A 13,530-nucleotide genomic window follows, 5' to 3' on the forward strand; every position below is an offset into this window, starting at 1 on the left:
GCTCTGCGAACTAGAATTAATTGACAGCGATTGGTTAATTTACAGCTGTAGAAAGAAGATTGTGTCCAGTCCGGCCATTCACTGTCCACTGTCGCTCGAAATGTGTTTAGGATTGTCTCCGAGGGTCGCGTCTCCTAATTAATAAAACCGTGTAAACACAGGGGAAGAGTGGAATGATTGAGGGAATAAGTTGGGAGATGATAAATACAATTTTGTGGCAGTGAGGGACTGGTTTGTCTGGCTCGGTGCGGTGTTTAGGTAGGAATTTGGTGTTGCCATGCAGTTGTTGGCACGACAGATTAGCCACTGGACGCTACGAGATAACAGTATGGTTTATTGGTGCAGTTTATCAATATATGTCGGTACAGTAGTCATGTTATAGGATAAGTCAGGTCGAGGAACACACGTACAGGTACATATACCTCGCATTGGGGTATAGCTTCAAGACTGAGGGGTGGCGTCATTAATAGTATTGCCGATAGAGAGAAAAGTGAAGACTTTAACCATACGTGGTAAAATCAGGCACCAGTTGTAGAATCGACATTGAAAACTTAGGGTATGAATAAACGAAACAATATGATAGACAAAAATACCTACCATAACGAAGACAATAGGATGTGAAAACCCCGAAACACTATGACAAAGTAGACACGGAGTAAAATACTGGGGACGGGATAAATATGTGTTGATGACAGAATCGTACACGACATAACGTATATATAGGTATATAACAACCGTATGTACCCGGTGTGTATCTGAGACACACTCGTGTAAACAGGTTCGTTGGTACAGCGACACTACTACCCATTGCCATAGGTACCGAGTGGGCTTTCCCGCCATACTGTTTAATGGCTCTCTAATTACAAAGTTTCTGTGGGTGGATGGGAGTTAAAACAACGTCTGCGAGCGGTTACTGAGGACAAATATCGCTTTATGGGAAGGTATCGGCCCCTTTAGTCTGTAATAACGGTCACTCTCCGCCAACCCCAGCAGTACAAATTATACCTACCAATGTCATATATTACAGGAGGCCGTAGATACGGGGAGGGACAGGATCGCGTGACCTACCAACCAAACGACATCCTAATAACATCCATTCACTAGATGAAAAATGTAATATATTTAAAGGCAGCTCGGAGATAATCAGAATTCGCCACAATTAATTCCACATTAATATTGTCGGGGTAGAGAGTAAGCGAGTCTATAGATCTACGATAAAACACCGCGAGTGTACCGGCCGGAATTCTAGGGGTCAATCTGGTCCGGTGGGCCGGCTCGGACACATATGTCACGGTATACCCGATCTGTTTATCACGTGAAGGCGAGGATGGAAAGATAGAAAACCGGGATAAAAAAAATAATTTTATTACACGCACATCTGTCCATGAAAAAAACTTCAATCATCTAAAAATATTTTGATTATTCCTGCGCATAGATGATTTGGTTTACGTTTTGTCTTTTTCGCAAACATTCACTCAGATGAAACTAGCTATCCGTGACGTAAGTGGCTTCAAAATGAAATAAATGTATTAAGATAAGAAATAGGAATAAAAACAAAAACACGCACAACAAAATTATCAAATATAATAAGATCCCATGTATCCATGGAGAGAATATCGTTGTTATGCAAGATTTCATTCTATGTTTTCTTTACATACGGGATATCTCAACAATTTTTACACAAATATATATTGCTTTATGTGGTGTCGAGTGAACTCAACCAGTGAAAATTTTTGTCACTGAAATATTTCAGCCAGACATCAAACGTCTAGAAATTATCAATAATTGTCTGATTTTTACGCCGAGTCAGTACAGCTAGTAATCAAACGGATTTAGGACAAGATCACTTCCGGCTGAACGACATCGAAACAGGATGAGACATTTTCTAGTTTTACCTGGCCACCGGAAATAACCGATGACTGGTTAAGCATGCACGTGGGCTTGCGCACGTGACTACTGTCATTCTACTTCCGGTAACTCGATTACAAAATTTTCTCACCATGGCTTCAATTCTGGGTAGCCCTATTCGGTGTATTCATGCATAAACAGAGATAGCAGAAACCCCTATTAAACCCGATGTCGTAGTATAAGGGCCGAAATATGCATCGGCAATAAATATTCAATTAAAACCGGAGCGGTCGGCCATAGTCGGTACTTAATTTCATCGCATCAATGAGTATTAATCAGTAAAGTTCAAAACGTAGCGTAGATGACATGGACGATTCAGAACCTGCATACAAGGCGAGGTTCTGTTTACGACAATGAAGATGTCAGTTCTTAATGACAGAACGTGTCCTGGCCGTCACTTTGTCAGCTCGCAAAACATCTCCCTGTGTCAGTGTGAAGTCGTAATCGGCGCTAATTAATTCATCGCTGTTCGTTTTCCTCTCCCCGTGGGACAACCTGATAACGTGCAGTATTCATTTCAGCATATTTTATCTTAATTCCTGCAATTCAATCTCCACGATTATTTTTTATTGTTTTTTTTTTAATATCAAAAGCAAAATTGGTTGTAATTGTTTCGCAACAAATTAATTGAATTGTGCTACGTGAATAATTAGACAGACACCCTGGGGGTCATTGCTCATTTAATTGAGGTCAACTGATTTTTGTCTTATTCATTTATACGTAAATTTTAAGGGCACTTGCTAGTGAGATTTAACTAAGTTATGTGATTGAAATTGATTGTAATAACCACCTGCATACTAATTGCACGTGGTGTAAGATGTACATTTCATATGCCATATCAGCTAACAGGACGTGAGTTCAAACGGTTGTTTATTGCATATGATGTCAGCAATCACAGATTTGATTGTCCCTTTAAACTATTAAAAAGAATGAAATTATCGATATTGTAAAATATCATTAAAAGATAACAAGCTATTTGCATGTAATACTTGTCGATTCGTGAATTTTGAGTATCTAAATGACTTCATTTACATCACATATTCGGTAAAGGAGTAAGAAATTGGAAATCAAATAACTGCAAGCAATATACAGAAGTGTTGTAAGATTATTGAGGTGGGGGGGGGGGGGGGGGGAGGGTGGTTTTGAGATTGTATAAATAGATACATATCGTGTTATCATCTCATCTATGTACACACACAGGTACATGTACAAATAAAATTATATATCCGGTTACTAACGCCATACATCAAAATTTCGTCAAATTTCATTTTTTATCTTCACACAATCAAAACTTGAATTTAGAGTTTCACGCGTGATCAGTTCCATTGGATCAACTGACCTCGGGTGGATGGCTAAAGTGCGGTATAGTAGATCGAATGTCCCTTTACTGGAGAAGTGTAAGGGGCCTGTTTAAAGGTTGTGGAATTGAAAGGAACACGGTGTCTGTGTAACCGTTATGTTGTGTTTATTGCAGTCTCATGTGCAGTGTAACAAGACTGTATTGTAAAATCACAATGCTCGATCGGGAACCCTCTTAGTCGATATTTACCTGTGACAATTTCGTACAGCATTCAGGGAGCTGTATAATTGAGATTAGTTTACCCAGCTGTATAAATCAGTTTCTACATCACTATAGCTCGACCAGTTGTATAAATCAGTTTCTACATCACTATAGCTCGCCCAGCTGTATAAATCAGTTGCTACATCACTATACAATTGTAGCTCGACCAGTTGTATAAATCAGTTGATACATCACTATAGCTCGCCCAGCTATATAAATCAGTTGATACATCACTATAGCTCGCCCAGCTATATAAATCAGTTGCTACATCACTATAGCTCGCCCAGCTATATAAATCAGTTGATACATCACTATAGCTCGCCCAGCTGTATAAATCAGTTGCTACATCACTATAGCTCGCCCAGCTGTATAAATCAGTTACTACATCACTATAGCTCGCCCAGCTATATAAATCAGTTGATACATCACTATAGCTCGCCCAGCTATATAAATCAGTTGCTACATCACTATAGCTCGCCCAGTTGTATAACTCAGTTTCTACATCACTATAGCTCGCCCAGCTATATAAATCAGTTACTACATCACTATAGCTCGCCCAGCTATATAAATCAGTTGATACATCACTATAGCTCGCCCAGTTGTATAAATCAGTTGCTACATCACTATAGCTCGCCCAGCTGTATAAATCAGTTACTACATCACTATAGCTCGCCCAGCTGTATAAATCAGTTGATACATCACTATAGCTCGCCCAGCTATATAAATCAGTTGATACATCACTATACAATTGTAGCTCGCCCAGCTGTATAAATCAGTTGATACATCACTATAGCTCGCCCAGCTGTATAAATCAGTTGATACATCACTATAGCTCGCCCAGTTGTATAAATCAGTTGATACATCACTATAGCTCGCCCAGCTGTATAAATCAGTTGCTACATCACTATAGCTCGACCAGTTGTATAAATCAGTTGCTACATCACTATAGTTTACCCAGCTATATAAATCAGTTGATACATCATTATAGCTCGCCAAGCTGTATAAATCAGTTGATACATCACTATAGCTCGCCCAGCTGTATAAATCAGTTGCTACATCACTATAGCTCGCCAAGCTGTATAAATCAGTTGCTACATCACTATAGTTTACCAAGCTGTATAAATCAGTTGATACATCACTATAGCTCGCCCAGCTATATAAATCAGTTGCTACATCACTATAGCTCGCCAAGCTGTATAAATCAGTTGCTACATCACTATAGTTTACCCAGCTATATAAATCAGTTGATACATCACTATAGCTCGCCCAGCTATATAAATCAGTTGCTACATCACTATAGCTCGCCAAGCTGTATAAATCAGTTGCTACATCACTATAGTTTACCAAGCTGTATAAATCAGTTGATACATCACTATAGCTCGCCAAGCTGTATAAATCAGTTTCTACATCACTATAGCTCGCCCAGTTGTATAAATCAGTTGCTACATCACTATAGCTCGCCCAGCTATATAAATCAGTTGATACATCACTATAGCTCGCCCAGTTGTATAAATCAGTTGCTACATCACTATAGTTCGGCCAGCTATATAAATCAGTTGATACATCACTATAGCTCGCCAAGCTGTATAAATCAGTTTCTACATCACTATAGCTCGCCCAGCTATATAAATCAGTTGCTACATCACTATAGCTCGCCCAGTTGTATAAATCAGTTTCTACATCATTATAGCTCGCCCAGCTGTATAAATCAGTTGATACATCACTATAGCTCGCCCAGTTGTATAAATCAGTTGATACATCACTATAGCTCGCCCAGCTATATAAATCGGTTGATACATCACTATAGCTCGCCCAGTTGTATAAATCAGTTGCTACATCACTATAGTTTACCAGTTGTATAAATCAGTTGATACATCACTATAGCTCGCCCAGCTATATAAATCAGTTGCTACATCACTATAGCTCGCCCAGCTATATAAATCAGTTTCTACATCACTATAGCTCGCCCAGCTATATAAATCGGTTGATACATCACTATAGCTCGCCCAGTTGTATAAATCAGTTGCTACATCACTATAGTTTACCAGTTGTATAAATCAGTTGATACATCACTATAGCTCGCCCAGCTATATAAATCAGTTGCTACATCACTATAGCTCGCCCAGCTATATAAATCAGTTGATACATCATTATAGCTCGCCCAGCTATATAAATCAGTTGCTACATCACTATAGTTTACCCAGCTGTATAAATCAGTTGCTACATCACTATAGCTCGCCCAGCTGTATAAATCAGTTACTACATCACTATAGCTCGCCCAGTTGTATAAATCAGTTGATACATCACTGTAGCTCGCCCAGCTGTATAAATCAGTTGCTACATCACTATAGCTCCCCCAGCTGTATAAATCAGTTGCTACATCACTATAGCTCCCCCAGCTGTATAAATCAGTTGATACATCACTATAGCTCGCCCAGCTATATAAATCAGTTGCTACATCACTATAGCTCGCCCAGCTATATAAATCAGTTGCTACATCACTATAGCTCGCCCAGCTGTATAAATCAGTTGCTACATCACTATAGCTCGCCCAGTTGTATAAATCAGTTGATACATCACTATAGCTCGCCCAGCTGTATAAATCAGTTTCTACATCATTATAGCTCGCCCAGCTGTATAAATCAGTTGATACATCACTATAGCTCGCCCAGTTGTATAAATCAGTTGATACATCACTATACAATTGTAGCTCGCCCAGTTGTATAAATCAGTTGCTACATCACTATAGCTCGCCCAGTTGTATAAATCAGTTTCTACATCACTATAGCTCGCCCAGCTGTATAAATCAGTTGCTACATCACTATAGCTCGCCCAGCTATATAAATCAGTTGATACATCACTATAGCTCGCCCAGTTGTATAAATCAGTTGCTACATCACTATACAATTGTAGCTCGCCCAGTTGTATAAATCAGTTACTACATCACTATAGCTCGCCCAGCTATATAAATCAGTTGATACATCACTATAGCTCGCCCAGTTGTATAAATCAGTTGCTACATCACTATACAATTGTAGCTCGCCCAGTTGTATAAATCAGTTGCTACATCACTATAGCTCGCCCAGCTATATAAATCAGTTGCTACATCACTATAGCTCGCCCAGCTGTATAAATCAGTTGTTACATCACTATAGTTTACCAGTTGTATAAATCAGTTACTACATCACTATAGTTTACCCAGCTGTATAAATCAGTTGCTACATCACTATAGCTCGCCCAGCTGTATAAATCAGTTCATACATCACTATAGCTCGCCCAGCTATATAAATCAGTTGCTACATCACTCTAGCTCGCCAAGCTGTATAAATCAGTTTCTACATCACTATAGCTCGCCCAGCTATATAAATCAGTTGTTACATCACTATAGTTTACCCAGCTGTATAAATCAGTTACTACATCACTATAGCTCGCCCAGCTGTATAAATCAGTTCATACATCACTATAGCTCGCCCAGCTATATAAATCAGTTGCTACATCACTATAGCTCGCCAAGCTGTATAAATCAGTTTCTACATCACTATAGCTCGCCCAGCTATATAAATCAGTTGTTACATCACTATAGTTTACCCAGCTGTATAAATCAGTTACTACATCACTATAGCTCCCCCAGCTATATAAATCAGTTACTACATCACTATAGCTCGCCCAGCTGTATAAATCAGTTGCTACATCACTATAGCTCGCCCAGCTATATAAATCAGTTGTTACATCACTATAGTTTACCCAGCTGTATAAATCAGTTGATACATCACTATAGCTCGCCCAGCTGTATAAATCAGTTCATACATCACTATAGCTCGCCCAGCTATATAAATCAGTTGCTACATCACTATAGCTCGCCAAGCTGTATAAATCAGTTTCTACATCACTATAGCTCGCCCAGCTATATAAATCAGTTACTACATCACTATAGCTCGCCCAGCTATATAAATCAGTTTCTACATCACTATAGCTCGCCCAGCTATATAAATCAGTTACTACATCACTATAGCTCGCCCAGCTATATAAATCAGTTACTACATCACTATACAATTGTAGCTCGCCCAGCTGTATAAATCAGTTGCTACATCACTATAGTTTACCAGTTGTATAAATCAGTTGCTACATCACTATAGTTTACCAGTTGTATAAATCAGTTGCTACATCACTATAGTTTACCAGTTGTATAAATCAGTTGCTACATCACTATAGCTCGCCCAGTTGTATAAATCAGTTGCTACATCACTATAGCTCGACCAGTTGTATAAATCAGTTGCTACATCACTATAGCTCGACCAGTTGTATAAATCAGTTGCTACATCACTATAGTTTACCAGTTGTATAAATCAGTTGCTACATCACTATAGTTTACCAGTTGTATAAATCAGTTGCTACATCACTATAGCTCGCCCAGTTGTATAAATCAGTTGCTACATCACTATAGTTCGGCCAGTTGTATAAATCATATGCTACATCACTATAGCTCGCCCAGTTGTATATATCAGTTGCTACATCACTATAGCTCGCCCAGTTGTATAAATCAGTTGCTACATCACTATAGTTCGGCCAGTTGTATAAATCAGTTGCTACATCACAATAGTTTACCAGCTGTATAATTCATTTGCTACACCAGTATAGCTCGCCCAGCTGTATAAATCAGTTGCTACATCACTATTGTATGTTTTGCCCAGTACATCTGTTCAAATTAAATACAAATACAAGTGGACATATATGCATGTGTAAACGTTTTACAAAATCTTACATTCTCATTTAAATTAAACTTATTTGCTGTTTTTTTTCTGGTTCTGCCTTTCCATGGGTTGAAGAAGGAAGACTAAACGTTTATATTATATATTTATGATAGTATTTTCAATTAATCGTTTTCTTAAATCTGTAAAAACATTAATATTTCAGAAAATAATGAAATACAAAACGTATTTAACTGTAGATATAAGTTTTTAAATATTATTTTAGTTTACCGTCCAACTGCGTTATTGAGTTTAAGAGAGTCAATAATTCATCTTAATGCCTTCTAATGTTTTACTTAAATCAATTAAATGCAAATTTTGAAATGCGCACGCAGTTACCAATGGCTACATACAAATTTCTAGAAAGATGACTTTGACTTAAAGATGAAATTAAGGAAAGGAAAAAGAATGAAAAAGTAAATCGAAACAAAACAGGAAGACAGCCGATCAAATAAAACATAAACTAAAGGGGGTGAAAACAAACATCCCCACAACAATATAGTTCTCTAGACTGGCAGGGGTTATAATTATGTTTATAAGTCGACTAGAGGAAAAAAACTTGATATTGTCATAAAAACCAGAATACTGGTTCTTTATTCATATGCTTATCGTGTGTGTTTTTGTTCATTTCAGTTGCGACAAGAGCGAGCAATGAGGAAAATGCGGTAAGTTTTCAACTATGAATTTATTTTATTTTAAAAAAATTGCGTTTCTTTTCATATATCATTACCAATTGTATACAATTACTCGAACAATATGTTTATAAAAGATTTTAAGACATTTTAAACGCTGGATGGGTCGTCGGATTTCCCACCTTTACGACCAGTCATTAGTTTGTATTCTGTAATGATATAATTATTTGGTCATACGTTTGAACAACTTCCGGTCAGTCCGCCTAACGACTTCTGTCACAACCCATCACGCCAATCCTTGAACTCATCTTTCAGTAATTTGCTGACGTCACGGCGTGTTTCAAAGCCAAGTCGTTTGAGTGTCTGATGTTTACGCTCGATCAGCATTACGGCGTCATTAGGACCACACTGGTAGTACCGACACCCACACCGATAGTGTTCTCATACGGCTACAGGTCCGTATTTAGACCGTTAATGTTGCTATACCAAATGTTATCAAATTTTCAGAAATAATGAACACAAAAAATGTCAAAAAATTAAGAAATTTATGTAGCTTTCTAAAAATTATGTTTCATGAAGTCTCAGGATCTGTCCTCCACACGCAGCAAAGCTTTGTTTGTACATTGTTGTAATATGTTTTTCTCTGTACATCTAATTTTGTGAAGAGAAATGATGTAAAAGTTTATACTAAATATCTGTAGGTAATAACTATTTATTTGAAGATCAACTTTAGAATTGCAAAGACACCATTTCGAAACGAAACTCTCCGTCTCGTGAGAATAAACCAAACATTTTCTCATTATCATAGAGATGACATTGGTTTTGGTTGCAATGTGTTTACCTCAAGTTTTCTGTAGGCTAGGGTACACAGAACGGTAAAAATGCCAGTTTTGTCCTCTGAAGTTCGTTGTAAATATGATGTGGGCAGTGTTAACGTGACCTTTGACGTTTGTCCTAAAATATCCACTGTCTTCAATTGACAAGACGTGAACCAAAACAAAACAAACCCTAAAACATCCGATGTATTCATTGTGTTTGAAGCCGTTGGCCATACAGAAGGCAACTGTAGTGCTAATGTATAGCTCCCAGTCCATTGTAGAACAATATCACGTCGCGTGACGTCACACCGTCTTATTTACATTTCACGTGAGGATATCTAACGCGTATTTAGTTATATTTCTGCTCGTGATTTGATTCCAATTAAATAAATTCGTCGAAGCAGTGGATAACAAATACATTAAATCTTATATACGTCCCTTATCAATCTAAAGTCAACGTCACCTAAAAATGAATCTGAAACGACATTATCGGTGAGCTTACCGATATGTTTTGGCGGTAGGTGTTAACGAGCCCGAGACAGGTGGCTGATTCCATCAGCAATATTCTCTGATAACCAGGTCCCTTACTAAGTTTAATGATCTGAAAATAAAAAATAATCAGGTGCATATAAGGTAAAAGATGAAGAAGTTTGCTGGCTTTGTGTGTGGGCTGTCAAAGGAACATGGTATTTATAGAGGTAACACACTTATCAGTCTTCTATTTCAACATACACATGTACTTTTAAAGAGAAAAAAATACACTGCCTTTTCAAGAAAATCACAACTCGAGACAATGTCTGATATCAATTGAATATTTTAATTAATGTAACTGAATACTAAAGGTGTACTGTTTATGAGCTGAAACGCATCAAAGTTATAATTCCAAATTTCATTGATAAATTACAGCATTCTATTCGTTTGTTTCAATTGAAAATGACTTTATCAGAGAACAAGGCAATTTTCATTTCCTCCTTCTTGGCACAAGGCTTAGTTGCCCGGCTCAAGCTATGCCAGGATTCCCTGGGCTTACTCCCGTATCGCACGAGAGAACTACGGAAATCAGAAGAAATGAAGATATGTTGAGATATCTATTTCAGCGCCGATAAGTAACTTCCTACGATCAAAGTATGGCCTTATCATTGTAGTATCCTAATATCGCCGCCTCGACGCTCTGTATTTGTCCGGTGGCCGGGTCTGTTTTGCCAAACTTAACAGTATTTTGTGACAAAGTTGTCCTGTCGAGATAACGCTGATCATATTGAAGAGATTTGTAACTATCTTACGCGTGCCGCATACTCCAAGTCCAGTGAATATGGAATTTATTTCATACTTGTGGGCTACTACTGGATTTCTGTCTCGTGTTGGTCTCTAAGACAATCCCAGCGCCGTGCTAATTCCTTAATTCCAAGCAGACACCTGTCCGACGTGTGTGAAGAGGACCGCAATGTTGACCTAAGGATCCACCCTTCTCGACAACACTGTCCTTTTCATTAGACCTACACCACTTCAATCGACCTTACAGAACTTCCGATAAATCTAACATCTCTTGTCCTTTCATTATAAACACTCAATTCTCTACTCTGATAATATGTTATCCTCCACATTGTACGTAGACTGGACTATTTCATTGATTACGTATAAAACTAAACAGCGATATTACCGAAACATTGGTCGCCTTTGTGAGAAACAATTGATAAGATTCATATAGATCTGATAGGTAATTACACCATAGAAGGAACGTGTTAGGTTAGGGGTGGTATACGGGCTGTTTATTTTGGTACTAAGACTAAGGATCACAGAACAGATGGGGGAGCTCCATTGGGGTAGACGAGCGATACCGGTAACACGAAAGCTACCGTGTTACAGTTAGATACTTTGAAGTCTAGAGAAGTGTAGATATATGGATTAGAAATCCAGATGTGAGCTATGAAGTATTCGTAACGAAAAATTTCCTGTTCTTTAAGTAATCTCGCTTAATACTGGAATTCAATAAAAACTGACTCATCCTATACGACGTTAAATACAGTTCGAAGGCAAGGCGAACAAACAGAACTTGAAAGTGAAGATTAACAGTTAAGTAACATGAATCTGACACGGCTATGAAATCCAATACTGTCACTAACATTGGATAATGTAGCATGCTCCCTAGTTTTGGTTTGTTGGTACCTGGCTTCCCTATACACGTCGGGGTCCAGGAAAACACCAGATTCTTGATCGTTTGTTATTTTGTTGGTGTCCAGGCACCTCTACGGTTGGGGATTTGGAACATTTGTTGCTGATACTGAACGACTACAGCCAATCACATAAATTGACTACATCCACTCACGGTGGGGATTGAGAGATGTTGTTGGAGGCTCCTAATGTGGATCCACTTGCGGAAATAGGGGCTGTTTTTTTTCTTTAACTGGGCCCACGAAAGCGACCAATATAAATCTGCCGTCATTACAACGATTGGTTTCTGTCTATTTCTGAGGCCCCTCTTTACTTTCTAACATAGTATTTGGTTATACGTGACTTTTGACCTTAGTGTGGGCGTCTGTAAGCAGGTAATGAGTCTTCTCCTCTCAAAGGGACCTGGGACGTATCATTTTCTTATATAACACAATAAACCGATATTCTGTAACATTTCATTTATTGTTTAACAATTGCGAAACAAATTATATCAACATATTATATTAATCACACTTGTTGGCCCGGATGGAAGCGCGCGAGGGGTCTTACTGTGGGAGGAAACCGGAGTACCCGGGGTAAACCTTCGTAGTCGGGCAGGTGACCCCTTACGTTTTTGCGTCCGATCGGGGAATCGAACCCCGGCCACCTAGGTGAAGGTGTTACCAATGTACCACCCAACCACCACCCTCGTGATTTAGTATATCTTATATAAGATTCAACTTGCGACCATTGGAGTGCCTCTATGCATTAATACATGCCTCTATTGAATCTCCAATAACCTTATTTATCAGGGACGTATTTTTCTCGTTACTCGTGTATATCAAATTATAAAGTAAACCAAACTTTTTCTTCGCAGTAAATACAATATTGTCACCATATATATCCAAGTTAATCTTTGTCACGCAACATTGTTTTTAAATTGGTTTTGGTTTGTGAGTAGTTGTACCTGTTTTGGAGTTTAATTCCAGAGTTAGTTGATCCTCTTTATAGGGGTAGATCGAGTCTTACATGATGCTAAAATACATCAGTATTCACGCATTGACACAGGTATGGGAACTTTACCTGCAGCCGTTTTTTAATTAGCCGCAACCTAACCCACCCCGTTGATGGAACCACATCAACGTACCCGCTTCCGACCATCCCCGTGGTACAGAGCTCGAGGTGAACACGTGCAAAATCTAATTTAACGGGCGAAATCGACAGGAGCTTAAGGGTCAATTCAGATTAGGTTTCGTTAAATTGGTCAGTCTTCACAGGAGACTGACCAGCGTCCACTCAAAATCGCCAGTTACCAACAGGTGTTTAAAAGAAATATGGGAAAATGTCGCCCGAGATTTGACCATCCTGTGAGAACAGGGTTGACCGTTCCTGGACGGGTGAAAGGTCAGTGCTACTGTCGAATGCCAACAGATGAAATAAAACGTATAGCAGATTAAGTAGCTTGTTGGATCGCCCTGAGCAGTCGAGATAAAGGCCGGACACGATTAACTGCATCAAAGTAATTATAATGAAAACGGTTACAGTTATGAACTCGAAATGACACAAATTGAAAAAGAAATTGAGAACCGGAAAAGATTATTCAATACTTCAGAGATAGTTAATCGAAAAGTAATGAGCAGGTGTATAATATACATTTATAGCGGTTGAAATAAAGAATAAAATAGATGTCAATAAATGAATAGGTAGTGTTT

General features: G+C 38.5%; 1 long non-coding RNA gene across 1 annotated transcript in view; it reads left to right on the forward strand.

The window, feature by feature from the left end:
• Positions 1–9,648, forward strand: part of LOC117341632 — a 112,391-nt gene extending 102,743 nt beyond the window's left edge. Inside the window, exons 3-4 of the long non-coding RNA XR_004535681.1 lie at positions 8,851–8,882; positions 9,165–9,648. This is a non-coding gene — a long non-coding RNA (uncharacterized LOC117341632). The remainder of the gene's footprint in view (positions 1–8,850; positions 8,883–9,164) is intronic.
• Positions 9,649–13,530: the final 3,882 nt, after the last annotated feature.

The sequence above is a fragment of the Pecten maximus genome, chromosome 14 (genome assembly GCF_902652985.1).
Source record: "Pecten maximus chromosome 14, xPecMax1.1, whole genome shotgun sequence".
NCBI classification, from domain to species: Eukaryota; Metazoa; Mollusca; class Bivalvia; order Pectinida; family Pectinidae; genus Pecten; species Pecten maximus.